The sequence below is a fragment of the Schistocerca cancellata genome, chromosome 3, assembly GCF_023864275.1.
Source record: "Schistocerca cancellata isolate TAMUIC-IGC-003103 chromosome 3, iqSchCanc2.1, whole genome shotgun sequence".
Classification (NCBI taxonomy): Eukaryota; Metazoa; Arthropoda; class Insecta; order Orthoptera; family Acrididae; genus Schistocerca; species Schistocerca cancellata.
Genome location: NC_064628.1, coordinates 101,495,770 through 101,520,249, shown reverse-complemented (window position 1 = coordinate 101,520,249; position 24,480 = coordinate 101,495,770).

The following is a 24,480-nucleotide window of genomic DNA, read 5'->3' as shown; positions in this document are numbered from 1 at the left end:
AATCCAGAAACAAAGCGCCATCAGCTCAATGGAAGCACACAGATTCACCACCACCAAAAAAAATTTCGGGTAACCGCCAGTGCTGAAAAAATGATGGTGTCCATGTTCTGGGACAGCGAGGGCGTAATCCTTACCCATTGCGTTCCAAAGGGCACTATGGTAACAGGTGCATCCTACGAAAATGGTTTGAAGAGCAAATTCCTTCCTGCACTGCAACAAAAACGTCTGGGAAGGGCTGCGCGTGTGCTGTTTCACCAAGACAACGCACCCGCACATCGAGCTAACGTTACGCAACAGTTTCTTCATGATAACAACTTTGAAATGATTCCTCATGCTCCCTACTCACCTGACCTGGCTCCTAGTGACATTTGGCCTTTTCCAACAATGAAAGACACTCTCCGTGGCCGCACATTCACCAGCCGTGCTGCTATTGCCTCAACGATTTTCCAGTGGTCAAAACATACTCCTAAAGAAGCCTTCGCCGCTGCCATGGAATCATGGCGTCAGCGTTGTGAAAAATGTGTACGTGTGCAGGGCGATTACGTCGAGAAGTAACGCCAGTTTCATCGATTTCGGGTGAGTAGTTAATTAGAAAAAAAATCGGAGGCCTTAGAACTTGAATGCACCTCGTATAATGAGGGGTGGCCACCCAACCCCACGTCGTCTGGACATGTTTTCACCTTGGTTTCGTCACGTGTTGAAGACACTCATGGCAGCACTCCTCAAACACCCAACATGCCGTACAGCTTCCCAAATGGCTCCGGGCCATCACTTAAACGCAGTGTTACTACGTGTTGTTACGCATGAATATACATCAACCTGTACAGGGAAGAAACTCAGTTAATGCCTAATTAGGCTGGCGACCGTATTATTATCACATTGGTAGCATCTTCTGGGTTGCTTTTGATTCATCCTGGCGTGTAATTGCTGGTCAAACCAATGTGGAACACTTCAGTATTCAAATGAATAAAAAGGGGAGGGGGGGGGGGGGAACCTGAAACTGTTATGATCACTGTATTAAAAGAATTGATTACTGAAATTATCATGCGTTCAAGATTTCCAGTATATGAGTTAGTACCCTTTTTATCTTATTTATTTCTCATTTAAATACCTTTATATCTGTCTCGAAATAATTAAACATTATTATATCAATATTAAAGTTACCTTTCAACTTCGTTAGACCTTCGTTATTCATTTACTGGTTCATTAACAAAACAGTTCTTTAAACACCATTCTAACATAACTATGTCTGCAAGTAATTATTATTAACACAAAATTTAATTTTTCATTTCGGGACACTCGGATTGCACAACATTTGGAAAGGACCCTGCCTAGGTTAGTTGTGAGGATAATTAAATGAGGGAAAAGTTCTGGTAAAATTTAGGTTATTATTGAACAGTTCACTCTATGGTCCATACGCATACAGTACTAAAAGTTTGCCGGCCGAAGTGGCCGTGCGGTTAAAGGCGCTGCAGTCTGGAATCGCAAGACCGCTACGGTCGCAGGTTCGAATCCTGCCTCGGGCATGGATGTTTGTGATGTCCTTAGGTTAGTTCGGTTTAACTAGTTCTAAGTTCTAGGGGACTAATGACCTCAGCAGTTGAGTCCCATAGTGCTCAGAGCCATTTGAACCATTTGCCAACTAAAAGTTTCAACCTGCTTGTATCGATGCGGCGGTTGGCGGGCGGCGAGATGGCGAGGCACAGAGCACACATACAACCACAGCTATGGCTCTTGACGTATCGGCACTTTAATTCTTCTTAGTGTCGCAATATTTTTCCATTTAGTGCCTATGGAATTTTGCCATGCTATGTGGGATTTGGAACAGCATACCCGAGGCTCAGTGAAACTACGTCTTCCAGGAGAGCCTCCTCGCTCCAGGAGGAGTTGCTCAGACCAATGCCAGACTCCAACTACTACTACTGAGCCCGTTGTGCCGTGCAGCGCCCGTGCGCATTTTCCCGCGCTCGCCTGCCATCCACCTTTTACCGCTCCCTGACAGACCGGGTATTCACCCGAGGTTTTGCATTCTACATATCCTAACACATTGCCTACGTATGGACCAGACGCACAGTTATAATTTTAAACATCTTACAACAGTCTCAACATTTGTTATATTTCAATTCTATTACAATATTGCTTGACATTTGACATAAACATTAATATTCACATTGAAAATTGTTTACAGTTTTCTTAACACAATGGCATGAAACAAAAAAGAAATGAAATCAGAACATCAATTACACTAATTTATCGAAAAATCAGGTGGAAAAAAATTTTACTTATATGTACAGCGTCGTTGTTGTTACACATTCCAGGGGTCGTTTTCCAACAGGATAACGTTCGATCACATACCGCTTATTCAGCGTGTTCTGTAGTGTGTCGACGTATTGCCCTCGCCTGCTCGATTACCAGATCTCTCTGTCATCGAGCACATGGGGGCGTCATCGGACGACAACTCTAGCCTCACCCACACATGGCAATAAGCGTCTCTGTATTGACCGGCCAGTTATGGAACTCCCTCCGACAAACTGACATCTGGCACCTGTACAACACAATGCTTGCACTTTGTATGTTTGTAATCAACATTGAGCGGTTACACCGGTTATTAATGAACCAGCATTTTACTTTTCCAATGGCTTATGTCGCGCTTCCATTAACCTGTGATCTTGAAATGGTAATCACTTAAGTATGTTACGCCGGCCGGAGTGGCCGAGCGGTTCTGGGCGCTTCAGTCTGTAACCGCGCGACCGCTACGGTCGCAGGTTCGAGTCCTGCCTCGGGCATGGATGTGTGTGATGTCCTTAGGTTGGTTAGGTTTAAGTAGTTCTAAGTTCTAGGGGACTGATGATCTCAGTTGTTAAGTCCCATAGTGCTCAGAGCCATTATTTTAAGTATGTTACATAGGCTACATGTACGTGTACATGTACATGTACATCTACATATACATCTACATGGATACTCTGCAAATCACATTTAAATGCCTGGCAGACGGTTCATCGAACCACCTTCACAATTCTCTATTATTCCTGTGGTGTCACCGCCAGACACCACACTTGCTAGGTGGTAGCCTTTAAATCGGCCGCGGTCCGTTAGTATACGTCCGTCCCGCGTGTCGTCACTATCAGTGATTACAGACCGAGCGCCGCCACACGGCAGGTCTAGAGAGACTTCCTAGCACTCGCCCCAGTTGTACAACCGACTTTGCTAGCGATGGTTCACTGACAAAATACGCTCTCATTTGCCGAGACGATAGTTTAGCATAGCCTTCAGCTACGTCAATTGCTACGACGTAGCAAGGCGCCATGTTCAGTTACTATTGATATTGTGAATAATGTACAGTCAAGAGCGACGTTCACCATTTATGGATTAAAGTTAAGTATTCCACCAGCTACGTCCGTTTTTTCTAAAGTCTAATTTCCTTGTCCTGTTCCAGACCTCACGCCAGCCTGCGTGAGTTAAAACGCGTGCCTTTCGGCTTCCTCTAATAACACGGTGTTGGCTCTCCTGCCAACCCACAACAATTCCAATCTCGTATAGCGCGCGGAAAGAATGAACACGTATATCTTTCCGTACGAGCTCTGATTTCCCTTATTTAATTGTAGTGATCGTTCCTTTCTATGTAGGTCGGTGTCAATAAAACATTTTCGCAGTCCGAGGAGAAAGCTGGTGATTGGAATTTCGTGAGAAAATTCCGTCGCAACGAAAAACGCCTTTCTTTTAATGTTGTCCAGCCGAAATCCTGTACGATTTCAGTGACACTCTCTTCCATATTTCGCGATAATACAAAACGTGCTGCCCTTCTTTGAACTTTTTCGATGTACTTCGTCAGTCCTATCTGGTAAGGGTCCCACACTGCGCAGCAGTATTCCAAAAGACGACGGACAAGCGTAGTGTAGGCAGTCTCCTTAGTAGGTCTGTTACATTTTCTAAGTGTCCTGCCAATAAAACGCAGTCTTTGGTTAGCCTTCCCCGCAACATTTTCTATGTGTTCCTCTCAATTTAAGTTGTTCGTAATTGTGATACCTAGGTATTTAGTTGAATTTACGGCTTTTAGATTAGACTGATTTATCGTGTAACCGATGTTTAACGAGTTCCTTTTAGCACTCATGTGGATGACCTCACACTTTTCGTTATTTATGATGAACTGCCAATTTTTGCACCATTCAGATATATTTTCTAACTCGTTTTGCAGTTTGTTTTGATCTTCTGATGACTTTATTAGTCGATAAACGACAGCATCATCTGCAAACAACCTAAGACGGCTGCTGAGACTGTCTCTGAAATCGTTTATATACATAAGGAACAGCAAAGGGCCTGTAAGACTACCTTGGGGAACGACAGAAATCACTTCTGTTTCACTCGATGACTTTCCGTCAATTACTACGAACTGTGACCTCTCTGACAGGAAATCGCAAATCCAGTCACATAACTGAGACGATATTCGATAAGGACGCAATTTTACTACGAGCCGCTTGTGTGGTACAGTGTCAAAAGCCTTGCGGATATCCAAAAATACGGAATCGATCTGAAATCCCTTGTCAATAGCACTCAGCACTTCATTTGAAAAAATAGGTAGTTGTGTTTCACAGGAACGATGTTTTCTAAACCCATGTTGACTGTGTGTCAATAGACAGTTTTCTTCGAGGTAATTCTTAGCGTTTGAACACAATATATGTTCTAGACTCCTGCTGCATATCGATGTTAACGATAATGGCCTCTGATTTAGTAGATTACTCCTACTATCTTTCTTGGATATTGGCGTGACGTTGCAATTTTTTTCGTTTATGCTCGCGCCAGTTTACAAGTCCAAGGATATCGAGATCAATCCCCCATCAGTTCTAGAATTTTTATCTGTCACTTATCACTTTTTTCACCTGTAGTAATGTTTATTAATGTGAAAAGTGACGAGTTGCAGAGTGTTGCGCAATCCACGTTGAACTGTGTATGGGTCCTGTAACTGGCTGGCCATGCCAGTTCAAGAATGAACTTGAGCCGTCGACCTTTCCTACTTTCCAGTAAAGACGTTCGCCGGAGCAGTACAGCAGTAAATTATATATTATTATAGCTGGCGAAGCAACTTTAATGCTGCACTACATTCAAAGTGACACAAATACGTGACAGTATTTTTCAACATAACCGCCAAGTCTGTGTAACCAATTGTAGGAACATTCTACCAAACGTTCACTTCCTCGGCGACAGAAAAAAGTCCTTGGCTCCAGAGCCATTCGTGAACCGCTTTGTGACCTTGCTCGTCGCTGGAGGATCTCCTTACCATCAAATGTTCTTTAAGCTGGCCTAAAAGATTAAAACCACATGGCTCAAGATCTGGACAGTTTGGCGGATGTTTGAAAACATGCCTTCGAAAACTTGTAGAAAATCTTGTGTTTTGCGCGCCTGCCTTCTGAGATGCTCCTCTGCTGAGCAATATCTGCGACAGGCACTCTGCGACTGCTGCGAATCAGTTGCTCGACTGACCATCACGCTGTTATCGGAGGTCGCTGTGGAAAGACTTCCTTTCCTGTCAGCATCGACTACCTCTGTGTGCTCTTCATCAGATTGCTGGTAGTATTTCACTAGCGCTGGATGTGACATTGCGTTTGGTCCATGCGCATCCACAATTTTACGGCAGCCGTTTGCGATTTAGATGTGCTGCCCACAAGAATCGTACTCTCCTGCGTACCTCAATTTGGAGTCCATTCCAAGTTGTCATGCCACTTCACTCGCACATGTCCTCCGCCTGGAATCTCACTGACTGGAGTAGAACTGTCTTCCAGTGATGAGTCCCGATGATCAGTGAAAACGGTCTGGACAGCGCTGACACACCAACTTGACTGTCGCCTGCCGTACGGCTCAACAACCGGGAGTGATGGTCTAGGACGCCATTTCTTTTCAAAGCAGCACCCTTATAGCATTGTGATACATCTACGATATTCTGCGCCTCGTTTTGTTGCCCTTCGTGGAAAGGTATCTTGAGCTTACATTTCAGCAAGATAATATTCCTCGCGCACCCATCGAAGGTTCCACAGCATGCCTTCGTGCTTGTCAAACCCTACCTTGGCCGGCAAGGTTGTCGGATCTCTACCCAGTTGAAAACTTTGGAGCATTGTGGTCAGAGCCCTCCAGGCGCTCGGGATTTTGACGATATAAGCTGCCAGTCAGACTTCAAGAAGAATTTAATAATTCCAATCCCAAAGAAAGTAAGTGTTGATAGATGTGAAAATTACCGAACTATCAGTTTAATAAGTCACGGCTGCAAAATACTAACGCGAATTCTTTACAGACGAAAGGAAAAACTGGTAGAAGGCGACTTCGGGGAAGATCAGTTTGGATTCCGTAGAAATGGCGGAACACGTGAGGTAATACTGACCGAAAGACCTTAGAAGCTAGATTAAGGCAAGGCAAACCTACGTTTCTAGCATTTGTAGACTTAGAGAAAGATTTTGACAATGTTGACTGGAACACTCTGTTTCACATTCTGAAGGTGGCAGGGGTAAAATACAGGGAGCGAAAGGCTATTTACAATTTGTACAGAAACCAGATCGCAGTTATAAGAGTCGAGAGGGATGAAAGAGAAGCAGTGGTTGGGAAGGGAGTGATACAGGGTTGTAGCCTATCCCCGACGTTATTCAATCTGTATATTGAGCAAGCAATAAAGGAAACAAAAGAAAAGTTCGGAGTAGGTATTAAAATCCATGGAGAAGAAATAAAAACTTTGAGGTTCGCCGATGACATTGTAATTCTGTCAGAGACAGCAAAGGACCTGAAGTGCGCTGAACAGAATGGACAGTGTCTTGAAAGGAGGATATAAGATGAACACCAACAAAAGCAAAACGAGGACAATGGAATGTAGTCGAATTAAGTCGGGTGATGCTGCTGGAATTAGATTAGGAAATGAGACACTTAAAGTAGTAAAAAAGTTTTGCTGTTTGGGGAGCAAAATAACTGATGATGGTCGAAGTATAGAGAATATAAAATGTAGACTGGCAATGGCAAGGAAAGCGTTTCTGAAGAAGAGAAATTTGTTAACATCGAGTATAGAATGAAGTGTCAGGAAGTCATTTCTGAAAGTATTTCTATGGTGTGTAGCCATGTATGGAAGTGAAACATGGACGATAAATAGTTTAGACAAGAAGAGAATAGAAGCTTTCGATATGTGGTGCTACAGAAGAATGTTGAAGAATAGATGGGTAGATCACATAACTAATGAGGAGGTATTGAATAGAATTGGAGAAATGAGAAATTTGTGGCGCAACTTGACTAGAAGAAGAGATCGGTTGGTAGGGCATGTTGTGAGGCATCGAGGAATCACCAATTTAGTATTGTAGGGCAGCGTGGAGGGTAAAAATCGTAGAGGGGGACCAAGAGATGAAGACACTAAATAGATTCAGAAGGATGTAGGTTGCAGTACGTACTGGGAGATAAAGAAGCTTGCACAGGATAGGGTAGCAAGGAGAGCTGCATCAAACCAGTGTCTGGACTGAAGACCACAACAATAACAAAGGTGCCAGATGGACAGAATTTGGCATGATATCCCTCAGGACTTCCAACAACTCTGTCGATCAGTGGTTACCTGCTTGCATGAAGGCCAGAGGTGGACCATCGCGTTCAACACGTTATTGACTTGCTCAGTTTGTGAAGATCTTTCTTTTGAATAAATCAACCAATTTTCCTGGAATTTTAATAATTTTGTTTGTCTGTACATTTACAGTGACATCTGCCGATTTCCATGCCATTCTGGTAATTCCTTGGCGGTGCGTCGTTTTATTTATCTTAGAGTATGTTATCTCCTTTTTGGCGATTGGGCCCGAATCCTAGAACAGTAAGAGTGATATATCTGTGACGTCGTGTCTCTGTGAACACAGTGCAAGAGTCGAGAGTAACAATAATAAACAGGGAGGGTACCAGCTGCACACACCTCGTGGCTGTGGCTCGTGACAGGGTCTTTCCCTTTCTCGTGTCGGTCGTATTCTCTCCTTAGGTGCCGCGGGCTGCCACTCCCGGCACGAGCCGAGTGCATTGTTGCCCGTCTCTCGGCGCGAGCGAGAGTTTAGAAATAATCAGCCACGGACAGGATAATAAACAGACCGCGCGGAGGCTGTCTCGAGGCGGAAGCCGATAATCGCGCCGAGTGCCGGCAGCGCTGGAGACCAGCAGGGCGCGCCGCGGGCTGTTTGCCTTGGAGTCGGGTGCCCGCCGGGCACAGTGCCTTTTAGAAGGAGCAGCGGCAGCAGCAGCCGGGACCGGCGTCTTGTTTACATATGGCGGGCCGCGCCGGGCCGTCGACTTCCCCGCTCTCGCTGGAGGACGGGAGAGAGCTACACACTTCAGACGAGGATCCTCGAGCCACAGAGTGCTGCTGGCATTTGTCTTACCATCCAGATGCACGGGATCTACAGGCTGACATGTAACTGTAACCACAAACCGGTTCTAATGAAAGGAATGCGCAGCCTTCCAGTGGTCGCTATAAACTGAAAAATTAGTATACAGGGTGGTCTATTGATAGTGACCGGGCCAAATATCTCACGAAATAAGCGTCAAACGAAGAAACTACAAGGAACGAAACTCGTTTAGCTTCAAGGGGGAAACCAGATGGCGCTATCGTTGGCCCGCTAGATGGCGCTGCCACAGGTCAAACTGATATCAACTGCGTTTTTTATGTACGAACCCCCATTTTTTATTACATATTCGTGTAGTACGTAAAGAAATATAAATGTTTTAGTGGGACCACTTTTTTCGCTTTGTCATAGATGGCGCAAGAAAATTAGACGCACGTAGAATTAAATAAGGCATAACTCTCTGTAGTAAAATACAGAAGTGTGCAAAATTTAACAACGAAAGTAACTTTCGCATGATGTGTCTCACTTCCATGTGACGTAGGTACATGAAACTTGGATAATACATAGAAAGAGCTGCTGCATTATGGTACAGAACGTAACATAGAAATATGCAATGAGGCGAGCAGAAAAGATACTTTAATTCAAAGAGAATAATTATGCAGAAGTCAGAGTGATTCACGGTGGTCTCCTGGACATTACAGACATGGTTCTTAGTAGAGCGTGTGCTCACTACGGACGTCAGTGCTTGCTCACGTGATGGCCAGAAGGCTAGTAACGAAAAAATGGTTCAAATGGCTCTGAGCACTATGGGACTTAACATCTGTGGTCGTCCCCTAGAACTTAGAACTACTTAAACCTAACTAACCTAAGGACATCACACACATCCATGCCCGAGGATTCGAACCTGCGACAGTAGTAGTTGCGCGGTTCCGGACTGAGCGCCTGAACCGCTAGACCACCGCGGCCGGCGGCTGGTAACGAGTTCTTGTGGTAGGGCTTTCCATTCCTCCACCGGCGTGGTTGACACCTGTTGGATGTTTGTTTGTGGGTGTGGACGTGCTGCAATGCGTCTTTCCCACCGCGTCCCACACGTTTTCGATGCGATTTAAGTTGGGGAAACGGACAGTCCAGTCCATTCGCCGAATATCCTCCCGTTTCAGGAGCTCCTCAACCTGCGCAGTTCGATGCGATCGCCCGTTGCCATCCACGGAAACGTAATCAGGGCTGAATGCACCCGTTAAAAGGCGCACGTGCGGAATGAGTACAGCGTCACGATAATATCGGCCGTGCTCAGAGATCTGGAGGTCAGTATGAACATGCAACATTATGCCTCCCAACAGGATAGCACCTGGCAATCGGTGGAGTGCTGCCACACTACCCCTCCTCCGAAGAAAAAGTTCAAAGCCGCACCCTGAGCCCGTAAACTCATGGCGACGGTCTTCTGGCACTCTGAAGGGGTTAATACGTTTGGTGTCCTTCCTCACGGTGCAACGATCAACTCTGAAGTATATTGTACTACCCTCAGGAAACTGAAGAAACGATTTCAGAGTGGTCGTCGGCACAAAAATGCAAACGAACTTCTCCTTGTCCATGACAGCGCAAGGCCTGCCTCCCGTCTGCACCCCCGGAGAGCACCTCACAAAAATTTCACTGGACTGTTCTTCCTCATCCACCCTGCAGCCTCGATTTCGTGCCTTCCAACTTCCATCTGCGTTGCCCAGTGAAGGATCCACTCTGCGGGGAGCAGTGTATGTGGACGATGGGGAGGTTACTGATGTAGCGAGGCGTTGGCTCCGACGTCGACCAATAGCACGGTACCTTTGCGGGCGTACAGGACTTCCCAGTAACGTATCACTGAACAGGATCTGTCTTGAAAGGTAGGGTTTTGTAACCAAAAGAGTGGGGAATCCTCAAAAATACCAACCTGCTTCCAGAACGAAAAGTGTTGCATTACTTATTGAACGCCCCTCCTCGTGAAACAAGTTGTAGAAAAGCAGATGTCAGGCTGAGATTAACTGGAAGGATCTTAAGGGACTAAAATAATTCCACTACAGAAGGGGCGTATAAAGCACTTAAGAGACCGATTCTTGGTTAGTACTCATGAGTCTGGGGGTCCTAGCGGGTTGGATTAACAAAAAACATGGGAGAAATAACGAAATCTTTTAATTAACGAGAACACATTAGGGATATGCTCAACTAACTCCAGTGGTAGACGCTAAAAGACGGGCATTTTACATCGTAGTGAGTTTATTGTTGAAAAATAAGTAATGGTGCTATGGTTTTCTTATATTGCCATGACTATAGCACCTACAGCCCACAGTTAGGTCGGAAGACGATTCGTTAGGTATTCCTCAATCAACCACAAAAAGAAATAATGTTTCCCTATGCAAAACTGTAAGTAGGCTGTTTAGGTTTTTTTATTGGTAACGCCACGTAGCGCTCTGTATGAAAATCACTGGCTGTGCTGTGTGCAGCCTGTGGCTGGTTAGCATTGTTGTAACAGTCGCTGTTGTAGTGTTGGGCAGTTGGATGTGAACAGCACGTAGCGTTGTGCAGTTGGAGGTGAGCTGCCAGCAATGATGGATGTGGGGAGAGAGATGGCGGAATTTTGAGAGCGGACGATCCGGACGTGTGTCCATCAGAAAGAGTAAATTTGTAAGACTGGATGTCATGAACTGCTATACATATATTATGACTTTTGAACACTATTAAGGTAAATACATTGTTCGTTCTCTATCAAAATCTTTCATTTGCTAACGATGCCTATCAGTAGTTAGTGCCTTAAGTAGTTTGAATCTTTTATTTAGCTGGCAGTAGTGGCGCTCGCCGTATTGCAGTAGTTCGAGTAACGAAGATTTTTGTGAGGTAAGTGATTTGTGAAAGGTATAGGTTAATGTTAGTCAGGGCCATTCTTTTGTAGGGATTGTTGAAAGTCAGATTGCGTTGCGCTAAAAATATTGTGTGTCAGTTTAGTATTGATCAGAATAGGTAAAGAGCGAAATGTCTGAGTACGTTCAGTTCTCCTCAGCTGTTTGAAAATCAGATAATGTAAGAGGTTTATCTGCATAGTAATTCATTAAGTTTTCTAAGGGGACGTTTCAAAACATTAGTTAGGAATAATATCAGATTCTGTAAAATAGCCGGCCAGGGTGGCCGAACGGTTCTAGGCGCTACAGTCCGGAACCGCGCTGCTGCTACGGTCGCAGGTTCGGATCCTGCCTCGGGCATAGATGTGTGTGATGTCCTTAGGTTAGTTAGGTTTAAGTAGTTCTAAGTTCTAGGGGACTGATGACCTTAGATGTTAAGTCCCATAGTGCTCAGAGCCATTTGAACCATCCGTAAAATAAACGTGATTACAGGTTCTATAATGAATTACAATTGTGCACAAAATTACCCTTAACCCTTAAATACATGATTTTTTATTTCAAGCTGTAAAAATTACCACGTTTAGTTTATAGTGCCTACATCACAAAAAAATATTGAAAACATTTTTTTAATTAAATTAACAAAGCATTAGTGTTGACAACAGCTACAAACACAAAAACAGACCTAATTTCAAATATATCGTAAAGACACTTGAATTAACTGTCAACACCACGTGTACTTACGTTTTCAAAATAAAAAGTAATTTTCAAGCCCACAAATCAGTGCACAAACACCAAAAAAACGTTTTTACTTTTCGCCAAAACACATGCTCGCCAGAACATCCGCACAGCTGATTGTCGAACTGGTTCAGCTTAGCAGCTGCAGTAGAGTATATACACTTAACTACATAACGAATTTGTTACCAGATGTTGCTCAGTATAGGATATATCGAAGAAATGAAGTCTGAAGCTGATCAGCTACACTGTGCATTAAAGGTTTAAAAAGATCGCGAACGAGAGAAAAACCTCCGTATTTAAATAATTCACCTTCATAAAAAATAAACACTTTTACTATGATTCTCAATGGAAGGGATACTAAAATGACGTAGTCTGTCCGCAAGAAAATATTTTTGAGATTTTTTAATGTGAATCAAAAAGCAGTAACTCAAATCAGCGGACCAGACAATCTCGCAACAGTCTGCAACAGTAATAGCAACAGCCGGTAACGTATGTATAATTTGCTGATAACAGGATCTGTGTACTGAGTTTTTATTTTGTTCTTCACGATAGCTTACGTCCGCCCCCGGTAGGCGACTGGTCAGCGCGGCAGCATGGCAATACTAAGGGCCCGGGTTCGATTCCCAGCTGGGTCGGAGATTTTCTCCGATCAGGGACTGGGTGGTGTGTTGTCCTAATCATCATAATTTCATAATTAACTACAAAATTTGATTTTTTTCTAAACATAAAGCTTAAAACGTAACAGCTCATTCATTTTTTCATAAATTAAATAGATTCTAAAGTTTCAGACACCTATAAGTATGGTTTGTATGCTGTGCAAAATTCATCGAACAGTCTCTCTTACTTATGCAGAAAAGTGTACCTATAGCAACAAATGCAGCCAATAGTAAGAGAAAAAAAATGATGAAATTTCACAAAAAAATTATTTTGTTATGTTTCTGAACTTCCTTTGCTACGAGTGTGAATCCTGAATCCTTCCTGGTCGTGCAGACAAATTTTTATGAATTTGCTTGTAAAAGTATAGACAGTGGAAATTAAAATGTCCTGTGGTGCCTCTCCTGCTCCACGTCGGCCCGTTTGACGTCCTACCCCCCCCCCCCCCCCCCTAAAGACATTCTTCACTACCGTCAACTCACTACGTCCAGTCTCAAAGTTAACTAACGCAGGTGACCGTTACAGTGTGTATTTTAAGCAAACCTGATTTGCATCCTCATAGCGCCGCTACTCGCACTCTTATGCAACTGGCGTGAAATCAGAACAGACATTACCTTTCAGTTGTAAGAACACGCCTACCAACTTTCGTTTATATTGTACAACTCCTTCTCGTCGTTGCGATCTTCTTCCCGTCAGTGTACAACATGCTTTGTTCATGAAACGAGGGAAACATTTTCAAAGTCCAGCTGTGACGTCACAAGCATAAGTACCTTTAACAGTCAGCCAACACATTTCAACCCTCCCCCCCCCCCACCAACCTCCACCCTCTCTCCGCTCCCCTGTGCATACGCCTCGCGAACTGACTAGGACGACAAGTCCAGAGAAATCAGAGTCCATACGTAGGTTTATCAACAATCACTCTTCCTGAGCACCGTTTTCGAATGGAAGAGGGAATGGAGGAAATGATAGTGGTGCCAAGAACCCCCGCCACACACCGCAAAGTGGCTTGCACACTGTAGATCTAGATGTGGATGCAGTTGCAGTACGCAGTGTGAGAGACTGTATCGCGCGTGAGCGTGAAGGCTGGCGGACACGCCCCTGCCTTGGCAGCAGTCCCACCTGGTGCTCACTGCAGGCTCGCTACACTACACTACACTGTGTGGCGACCCCTGGCTCACAGGCCAAGCGCGACTAAGCGCAAGCATGCGGCCCTAGCCTTCCGCTAGTGGGATAAGCTTTCACACTGCCTGCAGGTGTTCAGCAGTCTCCGTACGATCTAAGCATTACCGTGCACATCAATTTCGGCGTCGTCGTTTATTTTACGACTCGCCTTTAATAGATGTTGCCGTTAAGCAGAAAAAAAAAACACGAAAAAGTTTTGAGAAAGTCAGCAGCAGGCTTCCAAAATACACTAATCGCCATTAAATTTGCTACACCACGATGATGACGTGCTACAGACGCGAAATTTAACCCACAGGAAGAAGATGCTGTGATATGCAAATGATTAGCTTTTCAGAGCATTCACACACGGTTGGCGCCTGTGGCGACACCTATAACGTGCTGACATGAGGAAGGTTTCCAACCGATTTCTCAAACACAAACAGCAGTCGACAGGCATTGCCTGGTGAAACGTTGTGATGCCTCCTGTAAGGAGCAGAAATGCGTACCATAACGTTTCCGACTTTGATAAAGGTCGGATTGTAGCCTATCGCGATTGCGGTTCATCGTATCGCGATATTGCTGCTCGCGTTGGTCGAGATCCAATGACTGTTAGCAGAATATGGAATCGGTGGGTTCAGGAGGGTAACACGGAACGCCGTGCTGGATTACAACGGCCTCGTATCACTAGCAGTCGAGATGACAGGCATCTTATCCGCATGGCTGTAACGGATCGTGCAGCCACGTCTCGATCCCTGAGTCAACACAAGGGGGCGTTTGCAAGACAACAACCATCTGCACGAACAGTTCGACGACGTTTGCAGCAGCATGGACTATCAGCTCGGAGACCGTGGCTGCGGTTACCCTTGACGCTGCATCACAGACAGGAGCGCCTGCGATGGTGTTCTCAACGACGAAATTGCGTGTACGATAGGTAAAACCCCATTTTTTCGGATAAACCCAGGTTCTGTTTACAGCATCATGATGGTCGCATCCGTGTTTGGCGTCATCGCGGTGAGCGCACATTGGAAGCGTGTTTTCGTCATCGCCATACTGCGCGTATCACCCGGCGTGATGGTATGGGGTGCCACTGGTTACACGTCTCGGTCACATCTTGTTCACACTGACGGCGCTTTGAACAGTAGACGTTACATTCCAGATGTGTTACGACCCGTGGCTCTACCGTTCATTCGACCCCTGCGAAACCCTACATTTCAGCAGGATAATGCACGACTGCATGTTGCTGGTCCTGTACGGGCCCCTTGCGGATACAGAAAATATTCGACTGCTGCCCTGGCCAGAACATTCTCCAGATCTCTCACCAATTGAAACCGTCTGGTCAATGGTGGCCCAGCAACTGGCTCGTCACAATACGCCAGTCACTACTCTTGATGAACTGTGGTATCGTGTTGAAGCTGCATGGGCAGCTGTACCTGTACACGCCATCCAAGCTCTGTTTGACTCGATGCCCAGGCGTATCAATGCCGTTATTACGGCCAGAGGCGGTTGTTCTGGGTACTGATTTCTCAGGATCTATGCACCAAAATTGCGTGAAAATGTAATCAGATGTCAGTTGTAGTATAATATATTTGTCCAATGAATACCCGTTTATCAACTGCATTTCTTCTTGGTGTAGCAATTTTAATGGCCAGTAGTGTACTATCCCTGCACTCGGAAACCTGTAGCATACCAGTTGGGTCTGACGTTGCAGCCTGAACTACTATCGTTGACCCAATTATAGTTTTTTTGTACGTATTTGAAGGAAACGCCAAAACTGTGCCGTCAAACAAAATAAAATCGTAATTTCGTGGCAGGTTAAAACTGAACTTGAACCTGGAACCATGACCGTTTAACAGGCAAGTGATGCACCAACTTTGCTATCGAAGCACGCTATTACTTACGCTGGTATATCATCTCCTGCATTCCAAACTTCAGAGACGTCCTCGTGCATGCGTTGTGGGACTAGTACCCCTGGATCGTAAAATGAGTACTTTTAGATTAGGAACTATTTAGTGGAAACGACTATTTAGTTTCTTAACACTAACTGAATTTTTGTCGATGCTTGGCAGAACATGTTAATAACATTACAGAGGAAAACACACCCTAATGTTCTGGAAAATTATATTTATTTGGTCACGAACCGACCTTTATCTGAAGGTGGCCTAAGAAGCCGAAAGCCCGTTCTTGACCAAGTAAATATAATTTTGCAGGACATTAGGAATTTTCGTCTTTTTTAATATATATTTTTTATTTACATAAATAACGGACGCGTTAACTGCAACTAAACTTGTAGCAATTGTTCAAAGTTATTCTGGTGTCTGAAGAATTCTTTGTCGAGAAGCAGACAAACAGTTTGTGATTTGAACGACCAGTTCCTCGTAATTTTGTATCCACGGCAATAAATGTCTCAGAACTAGCAGCACCCCTTTTGTGACATATTCGTCTCTGTACATTCGTCCGGCTTGCCAGGCACTTCATGCTCCTGCACCAGACAGTAAATGCGTGTCTGCGAGTCTCTAGCAGTAATTCGCCACCTTCGATAACTATCCGTGAAGACTTAACCGCTGGGCGTATCACAGAATGACTGTGTGTTGTCGGTTTTAAACGTACCGCGACTAAAGCCGATGTACCAGGCAGCTGTGTGTCATGAATTGAGATTGGAATAACAGAAAATGGTGAAGGTGGTTCGATGAACCCTCTGCCAGGCACTTTATAAGAAGGCTGTTTAGGTTTTTATGTTGGTAACGCCACGTAGCGCTCTGTATGAAGATCGCTGACTGCGCTGTGTGCAGTCTGTGGCTGGTTGGACTCATTGTTGGAATATTCGCTAGTGTAGTGTTCGGCAGTTGGATGTGAACAGCGCGTAGCGTTGTGCAGTTGGAAGTGAGCCGCCAGCAGTGGTGGATGTGCGGAGAGAGATGCCAGAGTTCTGAGAGGTTACTGTGAGCGGACGATCTGGACGTGTGTCCGCCAGAGAAAGGAAATTTGTAAAACTGGATGTCACGAACTGCTAGACTTTCGAACACCAGTAGTTAGTGCCTTCAGTAGTTTGAATCTTTTATTTAGCTGGCAGTATTGGCGCTCGCTGTATTGCAGTAATTCCAGTAACGAAGATTTTTGTGAGGTAAGAGACTCATGAATGTTATAGGTTATTGTTAGTCAGGGCCATTCTTTTGTAGGGATTTTTGAAAGTCAGGTTATTACTGTAAATAATAACATTCTAACATGGTACGAGCGATGCTTGCTTCAGACAAGGAACGCCTTCGGGCTGCAGACAGGGCTGTAAAGAGTCTAGAAATACAAGCAAGAGTAAACAGGAGGAGGAACAAGAGGAAGCTGGAGGAGGAGTTTGCAGAGGATGAAGATAATCCATCCTATGGACCTGGAATGCACTAAAAAGTTAATCCAATCTTTGTCGCTCGATTCCCAAAACTTTTATTTTCTCATACTAATTACATGTTTTCTAAGGATCTTCCAAACATATTTGTTTCAAACTTTCAGTAAATGTTACACAGTACCTTCTGCATAATTTAACACAGCCTTTTTCCAAAAAACTGTATATTTTTGAATATATAAATAAAAAATTGCAAAAAATGTTGTGAATTTTCATTACAATTGAAAAAAAATCATCTTTAATAACTGAACTAAAATTTTGTAAAATCCCTGTGTTAAGTTGTAGCCCATATTCCAGTAAATAATCTGTAAAAAGTTCAACTTCCTACCTCAAATACTTTGTGAGGAAAGATGTAATTTATAAGCATTATTTTAACATTGCAAGTATAGGGCGTTCCGGAGCCCCTTAACACCAATTTTCGCCGCTGTCGTAACGGATAAGTTCGCCGTACGTCGCGCACCGATTTGTGCGGTTATCCCATACAATGTTGCATGTCTGTTAGCACTGACAACTCTACGCAAACGCCGCTGCTCTCGGTCATTTTGTGAAGGCCGTCGGCCACTGCGTTGTCCGCGATGAGAGGCAGTGTCTGAAATTTGGTTTTCTCCATACACTCATGGCTCTGTGGATCTCGGAGAATTGAATTCCCAACGATTTCCGAAATGGAATGTCACATGCGTCTAGCTCGAGCTATCATTTCAAGTCTGTTAATGCCCGTCGTGTAGCCTTTATCATATCAGAAACCTTTTCACACGAGTCACCTGCGTAGAAGGCCGCTGTGGCCGAGCGGTTGTAGCCGCTTCAGTCCGCAACCGCGCACTGCTACGATCGCAGGTTCGAATCCTGCCTCTGGCATGGATGTGTGTTATGTCCTTAGGTTAGTTACGTTTAAGTAGTTCTATGTTCTAGGGGACTGATGGCACCAGATGTTTAAGTCCGATAGTGCCCAGAACCATTTGCATCATTTCACATGCGTACAGATGACTGCTCCGCCAATTGACTGCCCTTTTATACCTTGCGGACGCGATACTGCAGCCATCTGTGTATGTGGATATCACAATCCCACGACTTTTGTCACGTCAGTGTATTTCTTAAAATGTATACTTTTCCACTAGCAACCGAGAAGAGATTGATCGATTGTGGAAAAATCGTGTAAAGAGAAAAAAATGACAAGTCGGCAGCAAATCTAAAAGCTTGTAAACTAAGATTATGTTATTTTAAGCCTTTGTGTGCCACTGAATGTGGGAATCTACATCTACATCTACATGGATATTCTGCAAATCACATTCAAGTGCCTGGCAGTGGGTTCATCGAGCCACCTTCACAATTCTCTATTATTCCAATCTAGTATAGCGAGCGGAAAGAACGTACACCTATATCTTTCCGTACGAGCTCTGATTTCCCTTATTTTATCATAGTGATCGTTTCTCCCTATGTAGGTCGGTGTCAACAAAATATTTTCGCACTCGGAGGAGAAAGTTGGTGATTGGAATTTCGTGAGAAAATTCCGTCGAAACGAAAAACGCCTCTTTTAATAATGCCCAGCCCAAATCCTGTATCATTTCTGTGACACTCTCTTCCATAGTTCGCGATATCACAAAACGTGGTGCCCTTCTTTGAACTTTTCCGATGTACTCGGTCAGTCCTATCTGGTAAGGATCCCACATCCCGCAACAGTAGTCTGCAAGAGGACGGACAAGCGTAGTGTAGGCAGTCTCCTTAGTAGGTCTGTTACATTTTCTAAGTGTCCTGCCAATAAAACGCAGTCCTTGGTTAGCCTTCCCCACAATATTTTCTGTGTGTTCCTTCAAATTTAAGTTGTTCGTAACTGTAATACCTAGGTATTTAGTGGAATTTACGGCTTTTAGATTAGATTGATTTATCGTGTAACCGAAGTTTAACGAGTTCCTTTTAGTACTCATGTGGATCACCTCACACTTTTCGTTATTCAGGTTCAACTGTCACTTTTCGCACCATTCAGATATCTTTTCTAAATAGTTTGGCAGTTTGTTTTGATCTTCTGATGAAAATGGTTCAAATGACTCTGAGCACTGTGGGCCTTAACTTCTGAGGTCATCAGTCCCCTTGAGCACTATGGGACTTATCTTCAGAAGTCATCAGTCTCCTAAAACTTAGAACTACTTAAATCTAACTAACCTAAGGACATCACACACATCCATGCCCGAGGCAGGATTCGAACCTGCGACCGTAGTGGTCGCACGGTTCCAGACTGTAGCGCCTAGCAGCGCTCGGCCACTCCGGCCGGCGATCTTCTGATGACTTTATTGGTCGATAAACGTCAGCGTCATCTGCAAACAGCCGGCCGCGGTGGTCTAGCGGTTCTAGGCGCTCAGTCCGGAACTGCGCGGCTGCTGCCGTCGCAGGTTCGAATCCTGCCTCGGGCATGGATGTGTGTGATGTCCTTAGGTTAGTTAGGTTTAAGTAGTTTTAAGTTCTAGGGGACTGATGACCACAGATGTTAAGTCCCATCTGCAAACAACCTAAGACGGCTGCTCAGATTGTCTCCCAAATCGTTTATATAGATAAGGAGCAGCAAAGAGCCTGTAACACTACCTTGCGGAACGCCAGAAACCACTTCGGTTTTAGTCGATGACCTTCCGTCAACTACTACGAACTGTGACCTCTCTGACAGGAATCATATAAAGTGGCGTCTAGTCCGCCTCGGTAGCTGTGGGATTAGCGCGATAGGCTGCTAACTGAAAAGGCCGGGGTTCGATTACCGGCCCAGTCGAGGATTTTCTCCAGTCGGGAACTAGATGTTGCGCTGTTTTTTCGTTCCCATAGTCGTAACTGACAAGGAAATCGTCGTATCGTCTGTCCATTTCTGAGATAGCTATATGGGCGTGACCCGAAAGCCAATAATGTGGAATAAAAAAAAAAAAAAGAGTGGCGCCGGTGCGCCGCGGGTTGCGTAACACGAGGCAGGGCGGGCAGTGAATCGCGGCGCAGCTCCTGTGTATGGCGGACCAGCTGACTGCCAAGTGAGCTCCCGCGAGGCGGTGGCCGGCCGCAGCTGTTGTGAAACCCTGGCTGGCTGGCTGGCTGGCTGGACGTGACGCGGCCACTATCTCCGGCCAGCACCGACGGAGGCCGCGAAACGAGAGACGAGACCAGCCGTGGGCCAGCTGTGCGGCACGGAGCCGTCCGCTGCAGTGCTGCCACAGTGTCCTCTCTGTCGGGGCGCACCTGCGGGGCCGCGTCTAAGGCCGGTATTACGCTATCAAATTTCTTTGTCAAAGATTTGATCAAAGATGTGATCCAATATTCCGTCCAATATATTTGACAAAGATCTTTGACGTAGCGCTAGAGGGGGTATTACACTGTCATCAAATTTTTCGTCAAAGTTCAAGATGGCTGACAACAACTTGTTATTAACCGCAGCAGTTCTACGTACCCCAATTGCATTGTGTGCACATGCGGAAAAGAAGTGGGGGTAAAATGGAACCATACATACGAGGTTGACAGTCTTAAAGTCCTGGGATTACAACTTGATAATAAATTCAGTTGGGAGGAGCACACAACAGAACTGCAGAAAGGCCCTAACAAATCTGTATTTGCAATTCGAGTGTTAGCAGACATAGGCAACAAAAAAATGAAAAAGCTTGCATACTTTGCCTACTTTCATTCCATAATGTCATATGGGATATTATTTTGGGGTAAATCTTGAAGTCAAACAAAAGTTTTCAGAGTCCAAAAGCGTGTAATACGTATTATTTGTGGAGTAAATTCACGGACGTCCTACAGAAACCTCTTCAAAGAACTGGATATACTAACTACTGCCTCTCAGTATATTTACTTCTTAATGAAATTTGTCGTAAATAATATATCTCTTTTTCCAACAAACAACTCAGTTCAAACATGATCTGCACAAGGACTTAAAAGCACTTACTATAGTTCAAAAAGGGGTCCACTACTCAGGAACACTCATCTTCAATAATTTGCCAGGAAACATAAAAAATTTAGTTAGAAATAAAGATCAGTTTAAAAGGAGCCTGAAAACTTACTACTAGCCAACTCCTTCTACTCCATTGGCGAAATTTTTAATAGAAACAAATGGTGTATTGTATTTATTCATACTATTAGTATTGTTATTTCAGCTTAAAAAAATCGACATGTTCCACATCCACGAGGATCTCCTCAGCACGGATCTATGGAACGAAAAACTAATCTAATCCGGGTGAAGCCGTGGGTTTTACGACGACACGATAAAAGCATTCAACAAAACTTGTTACGTGAGCTTACAGTGGAAGACGTCAAGTCGTACATCAATTACTTAAGAATGGATGAGCATACATTTCTGTATGTGCTCAATGAAGTGTATCCTCATATCACAAAGCACAATATTCACTTAAGAACTGCTACATCTTCAGAAGACAGGCTCGCTGTAACACTCCGATTCCTTGCTACAGGAGAGGGTTATGTTATGTTATGTTATGTTAGGTTAGGTTAGGTCAGGTCAGGTCAGGTCTCCAATCTTCTTAATCTATTTTTGTATTCAGGGTGCCTCACGTTGTAAAGCGCCTCATCAGCTTCAGACATCTTTATTAATTTTGTAGTTGTCGGGACACACCAATTGTATTTACCGGCAATGGTTATAAAAACACTACAGACGACAGAACGCTGCAGCGATGCTAGCGCTCCATATGGTAACATGTCACATTACAGTGAACAGAAGACAAGCGGTTTCGTTGATCAAATCTACAGCGAGGCCCTAGATTTGATCAAATATTGGACGACATTTGACAAAGTCCCTATTACACTATCAAATATCTTTGACAAAGATATTGGACAAAGATATTGGACAAAGAAAATTGATAGTGTAATACCAGCATAAGGCCGGTATTACGCTATCAAATTTCTTTGTCAGAGATTTGGTCAAAGATGTGATCAAATATTCCGTCAAATATATTTGACAAAGATCTTTGGCGTAGCGCTAGAGGGGGTATTACACTGTCATCATATTTTTCGTCAAAGTTCAAGATGGCTGACAACAACAACTTGTTATTAACCGCAGCAGTCGCATGTACCACAATTGCACTTTGTGCAAATGCGGAAAAGAAGTGGGGAAAAAAAAAAGGAAACGTACCTGGGTGAAGCCGTGGGTTTTAAGACAACCAAACTTGTTAGGTGAGCTTATAGTGGAGGACGTTAAGTCGTACATCAATTACTTAAGACTGGATGAGCATACATTGGTATGTGCTCAAAGAAGTGTATCCTCATACCAAAAAGCACAATATTCACTTAATAACTGCTACATCTGCAGAAGACAGGCTCACTGTAACACTCCGATTCCTTGCTACAGGAGAGAGTTAGGTTAGGTTAGGTTAGGTCGGGTCAGATCTCTAATCTTCTTAATCTGTTTTTGTATTCAGGGTGCTTCACGTTGTAAAGCGCCTCATCAGCTTCATACATCTCTATTAATTTTGTAGTTGTCGCTACACACCAGTTGTATTTACCAGCAATGTTTATAAAAACACTACAGACGACAGAACACTGCAGCGATGCTAGCGCTCCACGTGGTAACATGTAACATTGCAGTGAACAGAAGACAAGCGACTTCTTTGATCAAATCTACAGGGAGGCCCTAGATTTGATCAAATATTGGACGACTTTTGACAAAGTTCCCTAATTACACCATCAAATATCTTTGACAAAGATTTTTGACAAAGATATTTGACAAAGAAATTTGATAGTGTAATACCGGCCTAAGCACACTGCTGGCCGTTAAAACGGTACCATCGGCAAGTGCGGCAAAGAACGCAAAATTAACGTTATTTTATCCGTGACTGGTCTTGTGAACTCTACAGTCGTTATGGACAGCATGAAGAATACGTGATTAAATATGCCTGTGATTTGGGGGGCATACAGGATGCGAAATTTAGTACACATAGCTGCCACCTCTGGCAATGACAATCCCACCAACTCGACTTAGAGTAGACACGAACTCGCCAAGATTATAGGCATGGGTCTTCTGGCAGTTCTCCAACAGAATTCAAGAGTCATAGTGGTTTTCCAGGTGGTGCCCAGCCAGTCTCTCAGTAATCCATTACCAGACGTTTTTTTTACTGGGTGAGAGAAATGTAAAAAGCACTCCGTCTTCAGGCCACGAGTGGCCTACCGGGACCATCCGACCGCCGTGTCATCCTCAGTGGAGGATGCAGATAGAAGGGACATGGGGTCAGCACACCGCTCTCCCGGTCGTTATGATGGTTTTCTTTGACCGGAGCCGCTACTATTCGGTCGAGTAGCTCCTCAATTGGCATCACGAGGCTGAGTGCACCCCGAAAAATGGCAACAGCGCATGGCGGCTGGATGGTCACCCATCCAAGTGCCGGCCACTCACAACAGCTCTTAACTTCGGTGCAAGTCCGTTGTTTTGGGTGACAGAGATATGGAGAATGTAATGACACATTACGACGCAGAAAGATACAATACTTTGTAGTCTGCGCCAAAGATTAAATTGAATGTAGAATATAATCCCTGTAAAGTTCATATTGGATTCTCTTTTGTTTCATACTCCAAGAAGCAGTTAAGATATACTCTCGTTTGTTACCTTGTAGGGGATGGGCGAAATTTTTTGTGTGTGCTAAAAGGTAGCCATCTTGGTAGTATTTATGATTTCTGCGACGAGCATACCAAGTCTCAGTGTCTTGTGAGTAAAAAATAGTGAAAATTATCTAAGTTTTACGAGAATTATTTAAAGCGACGTAGCATTGTATTCCTTTGTTTCCACCGTCTTCGTGAAGTAAACCGATGCCGACTTAGGAAGATACGCACGGTCAGCAAAGAGAAGAACATCGATGGCGACTAATGAATTGATATTGTGGCAGAAGGACTAAATCTACGTTTGAGCGTTTAAGGTGAGAACTCTGAATAAACCAAGAATGACGTAGAATTCAAAGATATTATTAATCGGAATTCTAAATTATATTACAGGCAAATTTCACGCAGCACTGAATTTGTCCGCATTCAAGCCGGTCAATACAGTCTGTAAAAAAGCCTTTCAAAAATTCAGTTAAAGTTCCATGTCCACATTTTATTTCTTTTCAAAAATCAATAAAATTAATTTTTTTTGTTTACTTCGCTGCAAGAACGTGCTTGGGCACATCAGCAGTCCAACACATTACACCCAGTTAGGTGAGCACGATGTAGGCAGCATACGGTCTTGCGTTATTTTGTTGAAAGACAATGTCAGAGAGACCTACAATATAGAATTCTGCCACGGGCGTTAACACGTCAGAAACGTAACTAACACTGTCCAAGTTACCGACAAGGCGAACCAGAGACGATCACTTTAAAACGGTAAAGAGTA